At 58.6% G+C, this 15,633-nt stretch overlaps 1 protein-coding gene across 1 annotated transcript in view; it reads left to right on the forward strand.

Moving 5' to 3' along the window:
* Window positions 1–15,292: 15,292 nt before the first annotated feature.
* Window positions 15,293–15,633, forward strand: part of CXXC5 (CXXC finger protein 5) — a 35,224-nt gene continuing 34,883 nt past the window's right edge. Inside the window, exon 1 of the mRNA XM_041397969.1 lies at window positions 15,293–15,363. The gene's annotated coding sequence lies outside the window, so the exon portion shown is untranslated. The remainder of the gene's footprint in view (window positions 15,364–15,633) is intronic.

Consider the following 15,633-nt stretch of genomic DNA (forward strand, 5'->3'; position numbering starts at 1 on the left):
GTGTGTGACCTCTGTGCTCAGTGAGGAGGCAATGGGTGACAGCCAGAGCAGGCAGTGAGAGGGGCTGAGGGTCCCAAGGGCGGGGGGAAACACCCCAGAAATGCCATTGTCACATGTGCTGGGGGAGGTGAGGCCAGGAGCTTGGGGTGCCTTGGGAGGTGACTCAGTTTCCCCCCACGGGCGTGGGCAGGGAGGCCGGGAGCAGTGGTGGCAGTGGTGGCCTTGGGCTGGCAGTGGTGGCTGTTGGGCTGGCAGTGGTGGCAGTGGTGGCAGTGGCGGCCGTGGTGGCAGTGGCGGCCGTGGTGGCAGTGGTGGCAGTGCTGGCCTTGGGCTGGCAGCGGGCGGTAGCGGAGGCTCCCTGTTTCTGCAGGATCCGGCTGGCATTGTGCCGCACAGCGAGGGGGGCAGAGCCTCTTCTTGCACCTGCCCAGAGCATCTGCTAGGGAGAAAATCTCCATGGCAACTCTGCAGCTCCTCCATCCTGTTCCACAGGGGACAGGGCGCTCTGCCTCTGCCTGTCCCCACACAGCTGGGGTGTCCCCATGGTGGGGACAGGCCCCTGGAGCCCGGGGAGATGGGCTCTGGGAAGGACAGCTTTGCTGGGAGCCTGCTCATCCCTCCCCGTGGGGCTCCAGGCCTCACACCGACCAGCAGCCATGGGAAGTGGGATCTGGACTCACCAAATTTAGGAGGTGGTTCCCCGCTTTGCTCCCAGTTTCAGAGAAGGCAGGTGGTTTCCCATCTTCCCTGCCACTTCCCATCAGGACACACCGAACCTTCCCATGCCTCAGCTCACTCCAGACCTTTCCCTTTCCAAAGTGGGGAGGGGGGAGTTTTAGGGGAGGTGGAACAAGGTCCAGTGGGACCAGGGCTCCTGAGCCTGGAGCCAGCAGTGAGCCTGGCCATGGAGTGCAGCCTGCTCACTGCTCACTGGGCCTCCTTCCCTGCATGGGGGTTCCTACTGCCATGCATCTCCCCTCTCCTTGGGCAGGTGCAGGGGAAGGACAGAGCTGCTTCCTTGGGCACTGCCTGCCTGCTGTCCCTTGGGAAGCTGAGCAGAGGCAGCCCCAGCCCAGGAACGCTGAGCACCCCTCACTGCTCTGCCCCTGCTGCAGGGCTCTGCTGGAGACCCGGGCTCTGCACTCCATGTGGGCTCTGGAAGGGGCCAAGAAGGAGATGGGGAAGATTTTCAGTGAGACTGGAGAGGAAAGGGAGGGAAATGTAACTGGAAGCAGCACTTGTGAGGGCTGTGGAGGCTCCTCACATCCTCTGGCCCTGCCATTGATCCTGGCACTGTTGGGTTTTCTAAGGGCTGGAGTGACCCAGTGCCTGCAAAGCTCTCCTGGTTCCAGGAGTGTCTGGGATGCTGGGGGATAACCCCACCTCTCCAAAGGCCACCAGTTCCTCCATGAAGGCACACAGTTTGTGTGATTGGGAGGGGCTGGCCCAGCCCCATCCCCATGGCACAGCTGTGAGCAGCAGGTGAGCAGCACTGACAGCAATGAGCCATGGAGTGCCCAGGGGCACTGAGCAACACCAAAGGGAGCAGAGGGCACACAGGGGCAGGGCGTGAGCAGGAGGGGTAAAAGGCTGGGCTGAGGAACAAGAAGGGCAGGTATTTGAAGCTTCTGATGTGATCTGATGTTACTCTGTGTGGGTTGGAGTTTTTGCTATTGTATGGAGATACCCTGTGTATCATAGCCATCCCAACTGTGACTTACACTGTGACACCCCCAGACTCCTGCACCCCTGCACCCCAGCCTGGCTGGTGGTACCTTCTCTCCTCCTTCCTTCTGAGCTCCAGAGGGCCCTTGCTCCATTCCTGGCCTCACTGAGCTCCTTCCAAAATCAGGGCATTCAGGCAAGCCCTCAGCTACTGGAAACCCACAGTCTGCACTTTTAAAAGGGGAAAGCAAACTGCTGTGCCAGGAAATTGAATGAGGGGAACCCGGCCCTCTGTGTGAGGGTAGGAGCATCCCAACTGCAGACAGATCCCTCAGCTGCAGCGGGATACCCAAAAATTTCATTTCTGCAGCCAGGATGTAGCCAGTCCCCATACCAAGAGGCAGCCTCTGACCCAGAGGGTTTCCGGAGGGAGGATACAGAGTGGGACACACAAGGAATGGCCTCTCTGCTATATAAAGGTGGGAAAATCAGGCATGGGATGATTTAGGGACTCAGTCAAGCCATGTGTGACAGGATGCAGATGGCCCAAATCCCAGGCTCTTCTCTGAATTGCTGCTGAATTCTCCCAGAGGCAAAAAATAGCAATTTTTGATTGCCTCTGAAGCACCCATTGAGGATGCTGAGCCCTCAGGAAGGAGGGAGCTGTTCGTGGGAAGGATCCCACCAACTGGAGTGTGGGGAGATGGTCCAGCCTGGGGGAGCAGGGGACTGAGGTGATGAAAGGACAAGGGGGAGCAGTTTTAAACTAGAAGCTGAGAGCTTTAGAATGAATATTGGGCAGAAATTCCTCCCTGTGAGGGTGGGGAGGCCCTGCCACAGGTTGCCCAGAGAAGCTGTGGCTGCCCCATCCTGGAATTAGCCAAGGCCAGGTTGGATGGGAGCAAAACCAACACAGACTTTTTCTAGTGAAAGGTTCCTTGCCTGTGGAACTGGATGACTTTTAAAGTCTCTTCCTACCCAAACCGTTCTGTAGTTCAATGATGTACTCCTCAGGACCACGCTGGAGGTGGATATTTGGGATGATCCATGATCTGGAGTGAGTGTCTCCAAAGATCTCTGTGGAGCATCTGCCAGTCTCTGTGTCCCTGCCCAGACTGGCTCAGGAGCATGCAGTGGCCAAGGCAGCACCAAAGCACCACTCCTGGGATGAGGACCTGGCTGGCCTGGGAGCCACAAATCAGACTCACAGCCAAGGCTTTGCTTGAAGGAGCCTGGCTTCCACCTCTGCTCAGTGATTGTCCCTCCCTGGGACCTTGCTGGTGGGCTCAAGCTGGTTCCTGGGGACAGGAGTGGCTTCTCCTGGATGCCTGTGGGACACATGCACTCAGCCTGCCTTTCTCCCTACCCCAGCTTAGGTGCCAGGTGGTGATAGAGTTTGGCCTTTGCTGCTTGTTGAGAACTGCCCATGTGTGAAGATAAAACAGAGGGAATGTCACGTCCCGGCGCTGCCGTCTCCAGGAGCGGCCGGGGGGGCTGGGACATGCTGGAGGTCAGCATGAGAGCTCTGATGGGCTGAGCTCACCAACTGCACCCCCTCAGATATCAGCTGTGTGGTTTGTGCAGAGCACAAGGATCCCAGGGTTGTCTGAACCCCAAATCCCCTTTTGGAGGATTGTGTCACAGCATCACAGAATAATGAGGTTGGAAGAGACCTCTAACTCATCGAGTCCAACCTGTGCCCTAACACCTCAACTAGACTATAGCACCAAGTGCCATGTCCAGCCTTTTTTAAACACATCCAGAGATGGTGATTCTACCACCTCCCTGGGAAGAGCATTCCAGTACTTTATTATTCTTTCAGTGAAAAATCTTTTCCTAATATCTGACCTATTTCTTCCCTGACGTAGGTTGAGACTGTGTCCTCTTGTTCTGTCAGTTGCTGCCCGGTGGAAGAGACCGACCCCCACCAGTCTACAGCCTCCCTTCTCCTGAAGGTGTAGAGAGCAGTAAGGTCACCTGAGCCTCCTCTCCTCCAGGCTAAACAACCCCAGTTCCTTCAAACATTCAAACGTTCCTCACAGGGTTTGTGTTCCAAGCCCTCACCAGCCTTGTTGCCTCCTCTGGACGCGCTCGAGCATCTCAACATCCTGTCCTCCTGCCCCACTGTGCCTGGACAGCAGTGGAGGTCCCCAGCAGGTACTGGACTCTTCAGGTGGGTCTAAATTGGGGTAGAAATGGTGTTGAAAGTGAGAGCTGGCCCATGGTGGTGTGACACTGGCACCCACGGGGTGTTCCCACTGGATCTGTGACGGGGCTCCAGCCTGGGAGAAGCTGGGATGCCTGGGACCTGGGCAGAGGCTGGACAAAATGTGCTCATCGCCCTGATTTGGACTGGAATCTGCTATTTTGGTCTCTGTGACCTAATGCTCTGTAGGTGCCTTTGAAAATAGCCGGAGGGCGGCTGCAGGGGCTGGGTTTCAGCAGCGATCCTGAACTTGAGCTGCGATGGAGCAGCACCACAGCCCCACAAACCAGGGCAGCTCAGCAGAGACACCCCAGGAACTGAATCTGCTCAATGTGGAGCGAGGGAAAATGTTTGATCTGGAGAATGCCAGAGCTCCAGGTCATTGCAGAATATGAGAACAGGAAAAGGTGGCAGAGTCCGAAGGGACGATGCTGAAGTCATCAGCGGTAAAAATGGCACCAAAATCAGCCTCTTCCTGTGAAATAATTTGGCTGGAATGAAATTGTTTTTCCTGATGGCAGCCAGCCCCTTTAGGGGTTAACTGCAGCCCTGCTGAGAGAACTGTAAAAGGTGTTTCCGAAATATTTCCACTGCCCTGTTGGTTTTATGGCCAGGAAAGGCAGGGCAGGCCCGCCTGGGCAGCGGGGCGCTGCCGAAACCCAGCTGCCGGATGGCCCTGCAGATGGAAACCAGGTCTGGAACAGCAAGCAGGGATTCCAGGCTGGACATCAGGAAAGTCACCCAATGGTGCAGGTGGATGAGGGAAGGGACCCCCATTGATCCACCCCCAAAGCCGTGGGGATGGTGAAAGTCTTCCCTGGCCTGGGGGACAGGGTTGATGGGGTCATTTTCACACTGGGTTATGGAGGCTCTGGAGAGCCTGTGGAAGGGATGGGTTTTGGGATTGGGGGGTCACATTCAGTCAGCCTAATCCCCCGTTCCTGCCCAGCTGATGGCTGGGACCTCTGCAGGTCTCAAACACGGGAGAGGAGGGAGCGGCACCTCACCCTGCCAGTGGAGGTCCTCAGGGGCACGGGGGGAAGGGACACACAGGTTTGCAGGTCTGAAGGCCACAGGAGATGCTATGATGCTGCCTGGGTGTTCCATGTGCCCCGGGGTATTCGACTTCATCCATGTGCCCTTGGATCAGGCTTGGACACAGGGAATGATGGAATCACTAAGGCTGGAAAATCCCTCTAGGATCACTGAGTTCAACCCAGCCACCACTAACCCGTGTCCCCAGGTGCCACATCCACATGGCTTTTGAACATTTCCAGGGACAGTGATTCTACCACTTCCCTAGCCAGCCTGCTCCAATGCCTGACCACTCCTTCTGTGAAGAATTTTTCCTTAATATCCAAACTAAACTGCACCCAACACAACTTAAGGCCATCTCCTCTTGTCCCATTGCCAGCTGCCAGGGAGCAGAGCCTGACCCCCACCTGGCTGCACCCTCCTGTCAGGGCCTTATGGAGAGTGAGAAGGTCCCCACTGAGCCTCCTTTTCTCCAGGCTGGGCCTCCCAGTTCCTTCAGCTGCTCCTCATCTTGTGCTCCAGACCTTTCCCCAGCTCTGTTCCCTTCTCTGGATACACCCCAGCCCCTCAACGTCTTTCTTGTCATGAGCAGCCCTGAATCAGAGCTGAGCAAGAGAGACACAGATAGTGCTGGTCATTGGTGTGCTGGACACCCAAAACTCATCCCAAAAAACCCATTGCAGGGAGAGTGGCCAGCAGCAAGCTTTGCTTTCGCCCACGATGAGCATCTCAGAGGTTCCTCCTGTCTGATCCCTCCCTTCAGACACTCCCACCACTTGTGCTCACAGTGTGTGCTCCTCCTGGCTCCCCCCTTCCCTGTGCTTCCAGGCCAGGTTTCCAAGTGCTTTATGCTTAAGCTCAGGCCCAAAAATTTGTGTCCAGGATGCAGTAAAGAAGCGGCAGCCAAGTCTGATTTGGGCAAAAAGAGACTGAATTCCCTGACCTGTGCAGACAGGACAAGAAACAGGAAAGTGGCCAGGAAGTTACCTCTCCAAAGCATCCCTGTGTTTGTGGGGGGATCCTGGGCAGCCCACATAGGCTGGTGGCTGGGTGGGTTCTGATCACCTCTGTACCTGGGAACGGGCATCCCATGGTTAAGGATAAGTGATGGAAAGATGTTTTTTGCTGGGGTTTCTGTGGCCGTGTGTCAGCTGGGCCCAGCTCACAGCTGTGTCAAGGGTGGCTGGCAGGAGCCAGCACTCAGTGGCCAGGCTAGCCTGGCCTAATTGAGGGGAATTTCTATTTTCACTCTGTGCCTTTTCTCACTCTCAGAAGTAATGAAATGCAGGAGCCAGCATTAATGCACCATTAAAACTGCAAATTTCAGCACGCAGCCATCAGGAAATGCAAATACTCGGGTCTACTGTCAGCACTACCTCTGCCGTGACAGCGGAGGAAGGGGCTGGCGCATGGCTGACCTTTGCTACGTGGAAAAAATCTCCAGTGATGCTCAGCTTCTGGCTCTTGTCTCCCTCCCTGAGCCCTTCATCCTCTCCCATCTATGGCTGGGCTCACACCCCTGCCAGCACTGGTGGCACCAGGGGAAGGGTGGCACAAGGGAAGGGGTGGCACAAGGGGGAGTTTGGGCGCAGCTGTGCCTGTCCATAGAAGGTCTCACGCTCCTACCCGAGGTTTGGGGTGCTCCCAGGGGGCTCAGGTTGGGGAGTGTGATGGGGAGGGGACAAACTGTGCTGGGGCTGCTTTGTCTGTGCAGGGATGTGGCTGTCCCCAGGCCGCGGAGGGTGACAGCCTGAGGAAGAGGAAGAAAAAGGCAGAAAGAGCCCTTGCTGCAGCTGGCGAGCACTGCCTGTTCCACCTCACAATTGTGCTGTGCGTCGCTGGCAGGGACCTGCTTTTCCATAAATTTGGGTGGAAGGGAGAGCTTGGCAGAGCCCTGGGCTGCAGGGAAGGATTTACAGCTGCTCTGGCTGCTCTGTGTTCTCCTTGCAGGGCTGGGGCTCCTGCAGAAGTGCCCTGAGGGAGGAGGAGGAGATGGAGGAGGGAACCCGTGCTGGCATCCATCCAGGGAACAGGGTCCCAGCCAGTGCTGGATCAGGGGAGCTGGAGGAGGTGGGATGAACAGGACATCCTCGGTTCACCCACGGATCTGTGGCAATCCCAGGGCTGGGGAAGCTGGAAAAGGGACAGTGGGGTGACCCCCATGCTGGGCAGGAGGTGGGTGATTCTGGCCAGCATGGGCACAGCTAGACTCTGAGATTTCCAGCAGTGGGGAATTGGTGGAGACACACCTTGTCCACCTCTGGAGAGGTGGTGACATCTTCCAGTCCCAGCCTGGCCAAGTGCTGTGAGCCTCTGAAGCATCTCAGCCTCTGGGGAACTTGGGGGCTCTTGGGGAACCTCATCCTGTGGAGCATCCTGGGGGTCACCTGGGGCACCTCATCTCCTGGAGCACCTCAAGGCTCCTTCTTCCCTGGAGCACCTCACCCCCTGGAGTCCCTCAGGCAAGGCCACTGGCCAGTGCCAGTCCCAGCATTGAGCACCATCCTCCTGGAGCAGGTTTGCTGACAGGTAACACCTGCCCACCACAGGCCATTGACTTCTGGCTGGCTGGCAGCCTGGCAGGGGCCTCCGGGCAGTCCCTTCAGCTCGGGCAGTGCACATCCGTGTATCCCTCCTGGAAGATGTTGAGCCCAGGAAGTGTTCTGGGCTGGGTCACGAGATGAAAAGATGCTCTGATAGCTCCAGTTTGCTCCGGGTTATCCGAGGTGATGAGTTGTGCTGCCCCAGAGTGCTGGGAAAAGGCCATTTTCCCTCTTTCCACTGAAGTTTGAGTTTTCCAGGCAGCCTTCAGCAGCGCTGGAGCTTTCCCAGAGATGCCTCGTGGCTCTTCATTCTTCCCGTCTCTCCTGCCTGCTCTCCTTAACTCAAAACAAGAGCCGCTTGAGGAGGGAGATGCATCCCAAGCATCCCTCCTCTCTCCTTTGCAAGGAGCACAAAATAGGTATGGGCCCCGTTTCCAGATGGGAACGTGAGGCCTGAGGAGGGATAAAGAGTTTTCTAAGGCTTTGGAGCAAGGTGTGGACAGCGCTGAGAATAGCATCGCGAAATCTCAACTGCCAAGCCCTTAGCCTAACCAGAAGGTTATTCTTCTTCCCTTATGCTCATACATATCCATTAGGATGAGACCATATGTGTGAGATGTAGATGAATTTCTTTCCTCTTGACAAGTCCAGTTGGTCTTCCTAGGTAAGGAGATGGTGGTCTGTTCCCATCCAACTCCAGGCTGGCTCTTTGCCGTGATTTCTTCGGTTGTGTTTGCCCCGGAAGAAATGGAGCTGCACATCAGAGCTTCAGGCCTGACTCTCCTCCACACGGCAGTTGTGTGGATGCCAGACGTCCCTGGGGGGCTGTGGAAGTGTCCCTGGAGTGTGGTGAGTGCAGGGAAGCTTTCAGGCACGGAGAGCAAGCAGGTGGGATGGGGCAGGGGAAGGGCTGCTGGCCCATCCCCAGCCAGGTCCCAGAGGGTTTCCTGGGGGAAAAGTGGCTTCTCTGGTGGCAGGAGCAGTGGGTGAGTGCAGCCCTGTGCTCCTGCCCTTCAGCTGGATGCACAGGGTGTCTCCCTGAAGACCTCAATGGGACCCTCACACCTCAGCTCACCCAAGAATTGGGTGCTGCCCTTGCAGCTGAGCTCTGCTGTTGAAAGATCCCTGGAAGATAAAGTGAGGAGAGAGATCTTGGAGGGTTTAGGTGGTTACAGATATGATGTGAGACACATCCTGTTGTTGCCCAGCTCCAAAGCTTCCTGTCAGGGGGAAGAGTGGCCTGGACAGAGCTGGTCTTTTTGACATGTCACAATCCATTCCAGGCTTCAGATCAGCGCAGGGCTGACACGATGGATGGTGTTCAGGTGACTGAGGGGGGAGAGCATCTTACACCCACAGAGTCAGGTCTGCCAGCCCCTTCCACAGCATCAATCACATGTTGCTGCTGCTGGCTGCTGTGGCCAGAGGGGAAGGGTTGGCTCCTGTGGGTTCTGGGCACTGCTGCAGCCTGTGCAAGTCAGGGGCTGATTTCTTCTCAGGGTGGTGGAGCTGGGCAAAGGAGACCAGGAGAACAGAGAAGGCAGCCTGTGAGAGTCACAGAATCACAGAATCCTGCAGCCTGGAAAAGCCCTCTAAGGACACCAAGTCCTACCAGAAACCCCACACCACTGTGTTTACCAAGTCCCCAGGTGCCACACCCACTGGTCTTTCAACACTTCCAGAGATTCCAACTCCACCATTCCCTGGGCAGACTGTTCCAATGCCCAATTTCTTTCTGCAAGACAAGGTGAGCATGGTTCACCTCCACAATGTTGTGATCAAGGCTCAGCTGCAGTGGTGTTGATGAGAAGAGGGGATGTGGAATGGAGGGAAATGTCCAGGTGGTGCTTGTTCTCAGAGGCCTCATGACCATGGGAGGTCACAGGGCATCACCTCCTCCTCCTGTGCCCACAGCGCTGCTGTGCATTTTATATCTTCCCCTCAAAGTCTTCCTCCTTGATTTTTTCCCTGGATTTTGCAACATCTGTGAGGTTAATTTTGGCATGTTTTGGTCCTTTGCACTGCACCTCATGTAATCCCAGTCCATTTTCTTGTAGTCACTAAATTTCCCAATTTTCTATTTTTTTATCATTCTTCATTTGCATTTCCTGTGATTGTATCTTCATTCCAGAGCGCTTGTAAGTCCTTCTTTTCTGTTTCCAGGATTTCAATGGCGATCAATTTACAGCCATCAGCCAGATTTTACACTACACATTGCAGGCTTCTCCAAGGCCCTCCATAAAACACAGCCATGCTCAGGTGGCTCTCAGCATCATCCTCAGGATCCCAAATCCCTGCTGAGGCTGGGTGTGCAACACCTGGGTGCAGGAGCATGGGGGTGCAGTGCTGGGCAGGAGGCAATGACCTGGCTGCCACAGTGGCCAGGAGGAGGACAGCGCTGTTTTCACCATCATTTCTCCAGGGCTCCTGGCTCAAGTGCACCCAAATTAGCTCTTCCCATAAGTAACTTTGATATTTCCAGTGGAAATCATGTAACTGGCACGTCTGTTTTTAAAATCAGGGTTGTTCTGACCTTTCTGTCTCCTTGTTTGTGTGGACAGGCAGGAGAGGTTTGGAAAGCCCCATCTGGCTCTGCTGTCCTGGTGGTGAGGACAGGATCCTTGTGAGGATCCCTCACGAGGAGGGACCACTGGGCAGGTGTCCTCCCATCCCAGGTGCTGGGGCTGAAGGATCCTGTCCCACCAGGGGCTGGGGATGGATTTGAGACGACACCACAGGGCTGGCCAGGGGATGAGATGTGGGAGAACATGGGTGGAGCAGGAATAATTATAATTCTCCCCTGGAGCCTGGCTTGCTCTGCATTTCAGCTCCCATCTGAAGGGCAACATTCTCTGGTCTGAGAATGGCTCTTTTCATGTCACTGGTATCTTCCCAGAGCCCAAAATCTGCAGACACTGGGAAAACCCCGGTGTTAATGTGACCAGGACCAGTGTCCCCAGCCTGGCCACGCACCACAGTGCTCGCCTGTCCCTCTGTGCTCGGTACGGCTTGGGCAAGGCTTCTGTGACCTCCAGCAGCCACGGGAAGGGAAGGGAAGCGATGGGATGGGAGTGTGCCGGCGTGCCCCAGCCCCGGGCTGCCCGCCCTGCCTGCGCAGGCAGATGGCTTTTGCAGGGCGCTCCGGATGTTGGAGCCAGGCTATTTTGGACCACGTGGGCGTCTGAATTCCAGGCGAATCCCCGGCTCAAAAAAAAAAAAAAAAAAAAAATTCCCAACGCCTGCCAGGGTCCCCGGAGGTGGAAACGCTGCAGCTCGAGTGTCCTCGTGGTTCTCCTGCTGCCTGGCACGTAGGCGGGACTCTGGCTCCAGCCCACCCGCCCCTGCGGCTCAGACCCCTGTGCCCGCTCTCCCTCCCCCGGCAAAGGCTGGGACACCCGGATGGCCCCGGTGTGCCTTGGCACGGTGTGAGCAGCTCCTCGGCCCCAGAAGGGCCGGCTTGGGTGGGGGTCTGGCTGTGCTTCCTTCCTGCAGGCTGGGGGATGCTCGCCAGCCGCCGGGGCTCTGCCCACACGCTCCCCCCTTGCTCCGCGGAGCCGGGTGGGAGAGGGCAGGCGAAGCCGCCTTCCTGCCCTTCTCCCCACCGCCGGCGCGGCTCTGTTTGCTTTGAGGCCCGGGTCTCCTGCCGGGACATTCCCGGGCAGCAGCCGCTGCCGTTTGCACAGGAGCCGGGGGAACACCCCGGACCCCCCCGCCACAAGGGCCGGTGCCTCACGCCTGTCCCGCACCCGCGTCCCCCTCCTGGAGCAGCCCGGGAAGCCACGCTGGGCTCCCACGAGGGACAGGGACCACCCAGTGACCCCCCCGCGTCACCCCCCCGGCCCAGCCCGTTCCAGGAAGGCTGGCCGGTCCCCGCGTGGCTGTGGCATGTCCCCGTGAGCGGGGCCAGCGCCCAGCCGCCATGTGGGAGACAGCTGGGGTTAAAAATTAACACTGCAGACCTCAGCTGAGGGGCGGCGGGGCCGGCGGAGGGTACGTGCTGCCCGCGGGACCCCCAGGGCGTGTGTGAGCAGCAAGGTGGGGACTCCCGTGGCCCTCCAGCCGGGAACGAGGGGCTGCGGTGGCTCGGCTGGACACAGAGCCCTGTGTCACCGCAGCAGCCAGCTGAGCACCATGGTGGGTCACTGCGACCCACGCTCCAGGAGGGCTCACCCAAAAACCACCAGCTGCTCAGCTCTGCTTGCCAGCACAGCAGGGCCAAGGGTTTGTGCCAGTCTGGCCCAACTTGCCAGAGTGGGGGTGTCTCCCAGCATAGAACCTCGAGCTGGGGTCCCCCATCCAGCCCCTTCCCCAAAATCAGGGATGTCACCAAAGTCTGGGGCTCCTGACACAGCTTTTGGCTGGATTTGGGTCCCCTCCACAAGAAGCCACCCAGCACTCTGCACGGAGGAGGTGACAAGGCAGTGCCAGCTCTGTAACCCACTTGGATGGCAGCGGCTGAGCTGGAGGAATTTGGGGTTGGGAATTTTGGAGGTGTGTTTGTGCTCTGGAGACTGTTGGGATGCATTTCCCTGTCACACAGCCTCGGCAGCCCTCCAGCCACTGTCTCATGGTGTCCCACTGCCACCCTGGGCAGGGGGACATGGACCTGTGTGACCCCCCCTCACTGCTGCAGGGTCAGGCTGCTCTGTGACACCTCCATGTCCCACCTCAGTTATTCCTGGCTCTTCTCCTGGAGCTGGGCAGAGCTCCTGGATTTGTTCCCCCACTGGGGAGGGGCAGTGCAGACCCCACTGCCAGAGCCCGAAGCCCAGCATTTGTGAGGGAGATTTTGGCCCTGGCTCTGGCAGGCAGCGAGCAGGGGCAGTGCTGCTGTTTGCTGACAGGTTTCTGCCCTGTCCCCTTGCCATCTGTCCCCATCCCCTGTCCTTGCACCCTGTTTCCTCCATCCCTGGCGCCATCATTCTCCTGTCTCTCTGTCCCTTCACCCCTGTCCCATTTGCCCTTATCCCATTATCCCTGCCCCATTCTGCTCACCCTTCAACCTTGCCCCACTTGCCTCCCAACCATGGCCTCACCATTCTCCATCCTGCCCTGTCACCCTCCCTTCCTGTCCCATTTGTTCTTCATCCTCATCCTCATTGTCCTCCATCTCAGTCCCCTCTGCCCTCCATCTTCATCCTCCTGTTCCCCACAGCCCCCAGATGCCATTAGAAAGGGCTCCAGTAGCAGAGTGGGGGCTCAGGGACTGTGTCCCTTGTCCCTGTGCTGTGGGGATCTGCCGTCTGGGAGCACTGGGGGACCCTCCTCTGGATTTGGGGGGCTCCCTGTGGCTGCAGAGCTGGGGACTGGGCAGTGGGAGCACTGGGGAGCCTGGAGGTTGGCTGGGGACACTGGGCTGAAGCCACAGCTTGGCTGTTGTTGCTGTCACCAAGTCCCAGCTTGGCTTTGTGCCTCAGTTTCCCTTCTCTTGGAGGATCCCAGACCTCAATAAAGGTGGTTTGCTGACATGTAAGTTTTCCAAACAATCTGAGAAGAGAAATACTGCTGCATTTGGGGACCTTCAGTGGGTGGCAAACTCCAGGTGCCACTGCCACAGGCCTGCCTTGGCAAAGGGGACATCAACACTGTGTGCTTCATGCTGGCATCAGGGGGTTGTGTCAGGTCCTTAGAAATAGCCAAAAACAGGCAAAGAAAATGCCCTTGGTGAAGCCCACGTGGGTGAGATGGTGCTGTACGCTGGGCAGTGTCACCTGGAGTGGTGCTGGTGGGATGCTGTCCCTTCTCCTGTGTCACCAGTGCCACCCTCATCCCGTGTGCCAGGCACGAGGCTCCTCTGCGCCTTTTTTTGGGGGGGCTGAGAAGCTGAATTGTGGAGGGAGGCACGTCGGGGACACATTGAGAGGGCCAGCAGAGGAGCTGAAAGGGTGCTTAGGAGGATGGGACCGCGCTCCCCCATCGCTGCCACCCGGGAGGGAGATTTTTTGGGAAGCTGGAGCATCGTCACAGCACCCGCGGTTGCAAATCCCGGTGGCTAAATCTGCGAGAGGCGCATAATTAACGAGACGTGGATCAAATACAAACAGCGCATCCGCGCCGCTCGCCCCCCACCCCCCGCCCCATCGCGGATTTTTTTGTTTCATTTCGAGGCGGGAGCGGGGTGGGAAGAGATTTCGCATTCCTGTGAAAAAAAAAAAAAATCAACGGCAACACAAACCCAGTTTCATTTTTGCCAGGGTTTCTGCTTTTGAGAGGGTTTGGGTATTTTGCTGGCAACTGAAAAGGCTGCAGGAATTGGGGGTGGTGGGTTTTTTTTTGGGCTGTTTGTCCCTGGAAAGCTGCTCTCGGCTGAGGAGCGGGGATTTAAGGATTTTTTTTTTTTTTAACTTCCAATATTTCAGTGCCCACAACTCCAAGGGGAGAAAAAAAAAAAAAAAAAAAACAAAAAAAAAAAACAAAAAAAACCCAAAACCCCAAAAAACCACCAAACCCAACAACAACTCTCCCCCTCAGAAGCAAAAAATTCTGGCAAAAAGTTGAGCAGGAAACTTCTGGGCCAAGAGTGTTATCCCCCCCTCCCGCCGCGGGGCCAAACCTCGGGATTTGTCCCCTCCCTCCAGCTGACTTATCGGACCATCGATTATTTGCTGTTTATTCAGGGGGATTTCAGCGATGTCCCGCTGTGAGACCGTGAGGTCCCTCCCGGTGGCGGCAGCAAGCCTGGGGCTCCGGGGCTCCGGGGCTGGGGCTCCTCCCCCCCAGAGCGATCCTTCCCCGCGGGGGGAATGGGGAGCTCTGCACCCCGCAGTCCCCTCCGCTGCACCTCGGCTACCGGGGGTGACTCTTTCTTCTGGGATCTTCTGCCAGTGCAGCCCACGGGGGAACAGAGAGACGGGAACGCTCTGTGGGCACCCCACGGAGGGGAGAACAGAGGGACTGGCACCCCAGAGGGGATGCAGAGGATGGGGGACCTGCAGGGGGACACCCCGCGCTGGGGACAAGGGGTGGGACACAGGTGGGATGTGCACCCCACAGAGGGACAGACGGATGAGGAACATCCTGAGTGCACATGGGGGTGTCACCCCTCGGGGAACAGCGGGGAGGGAGGAGGCACAGTTGGGTGACACCCCAGAGACAGGATGGTGACATCCCACTGGGGATGGCTGGGGACTGGGGGGGGCACACTGAGGTGGAGGGGACATCATGCCGGCACCCATGGGCGCGGCTAGGACACGGGTGCACAGTGGGGAGACCTGTGGGGGACAGGTGGGACATGGAGGGGGTACAAACAGGATGGCATCCGTGGGGCTGGATGGGACACGGGGGACACACTCCAATCCCATCCCTGTGTGACATGAGGGGTTGGGACACCACGGTGACACTCGGGGGGAGGCAGCTGGGACACGGAGGGCACCACAGCAACACCCGCGTGTGCAGCCCACGGACGGCACAGCACAGTGACACCCATGAGGGAATCCGGGACACGAGGGGACACACCACGGTGACACGCAGGGGGCAGCTGGGACACGGGGGCGGGGGGGCACGGCTACACCCGTGACGGGGGGGTAGATGAGACACGGGGTCACAGCGGGATAAACCCCGTGGGGGTGGGTGGGACACGAGGGTCACACTGTGTCCCCACGCGGGGTCGGCTGTCGCTCGGCTCAGCGGGGTGACACCCGTGGGGGCGGCAGTGCCCCGGGGATGGGTGTAGCCGCTCGGCGATGGGGGTCGGGCGAGCCGGGGGTTGGCCGTGCGGGCGGCGCGCGCGCGGGGCGGCGGGGGGCGCGCGCGGCGTGTCGTGTCGCGGCGTGTCGCGGTGTCCGGCGGCGCGGGGCGCTCGGCCCGGTCCGGTCCGGGTTTTGCCGGCAGCCGCGGGCAGCGGCGGCGGCGGCGGCAGCGCCGTGCAGCGCGGAGCGGGGGCTGCGCACTCCCAGAGCGAGCGGCGATGTGGAGGTGGGTGTGCGGCGGCGGCGAGGCACCGAGCCCGCCTCGGCTACCCGGCCCCGGCCCCGGCCCCGGGCAGGTGCTGACCTCCCCTCCGTACCCCGCTCCCTTCCCCTCCTGTCCCCTTCCCGGCGCCCGGGCAGCCCCCGCCGCTCCCGGCAGCGCTGCCCGCAGCGCGGCGGCTCCCGGACCGCCGGTCGGTGCCGGCCCCCGGGGCGCTCCGGCGGTGGAGTTGGGGTGGGGGGCGTCGGGGGGCTGTTGGAGAATGGGGAGGTGGTG

This window comes from Onychostruthus taczanowskii, unplaced genomic scaffold (genome assembly GCF_017590055.1).
Source record: "Onychostruthus taczanowskii isolate IOZ18803 unplaced genomic scaffold, ASM1759005v1 scaffold14, whole genome shotgun sequence".
Lineage (NCBI taxonomy): Eukaryota > Metazoa > Chordata > Aves > Passeriformes > Passeridae > Onychostruthus > Onychostruthus taczanowskii.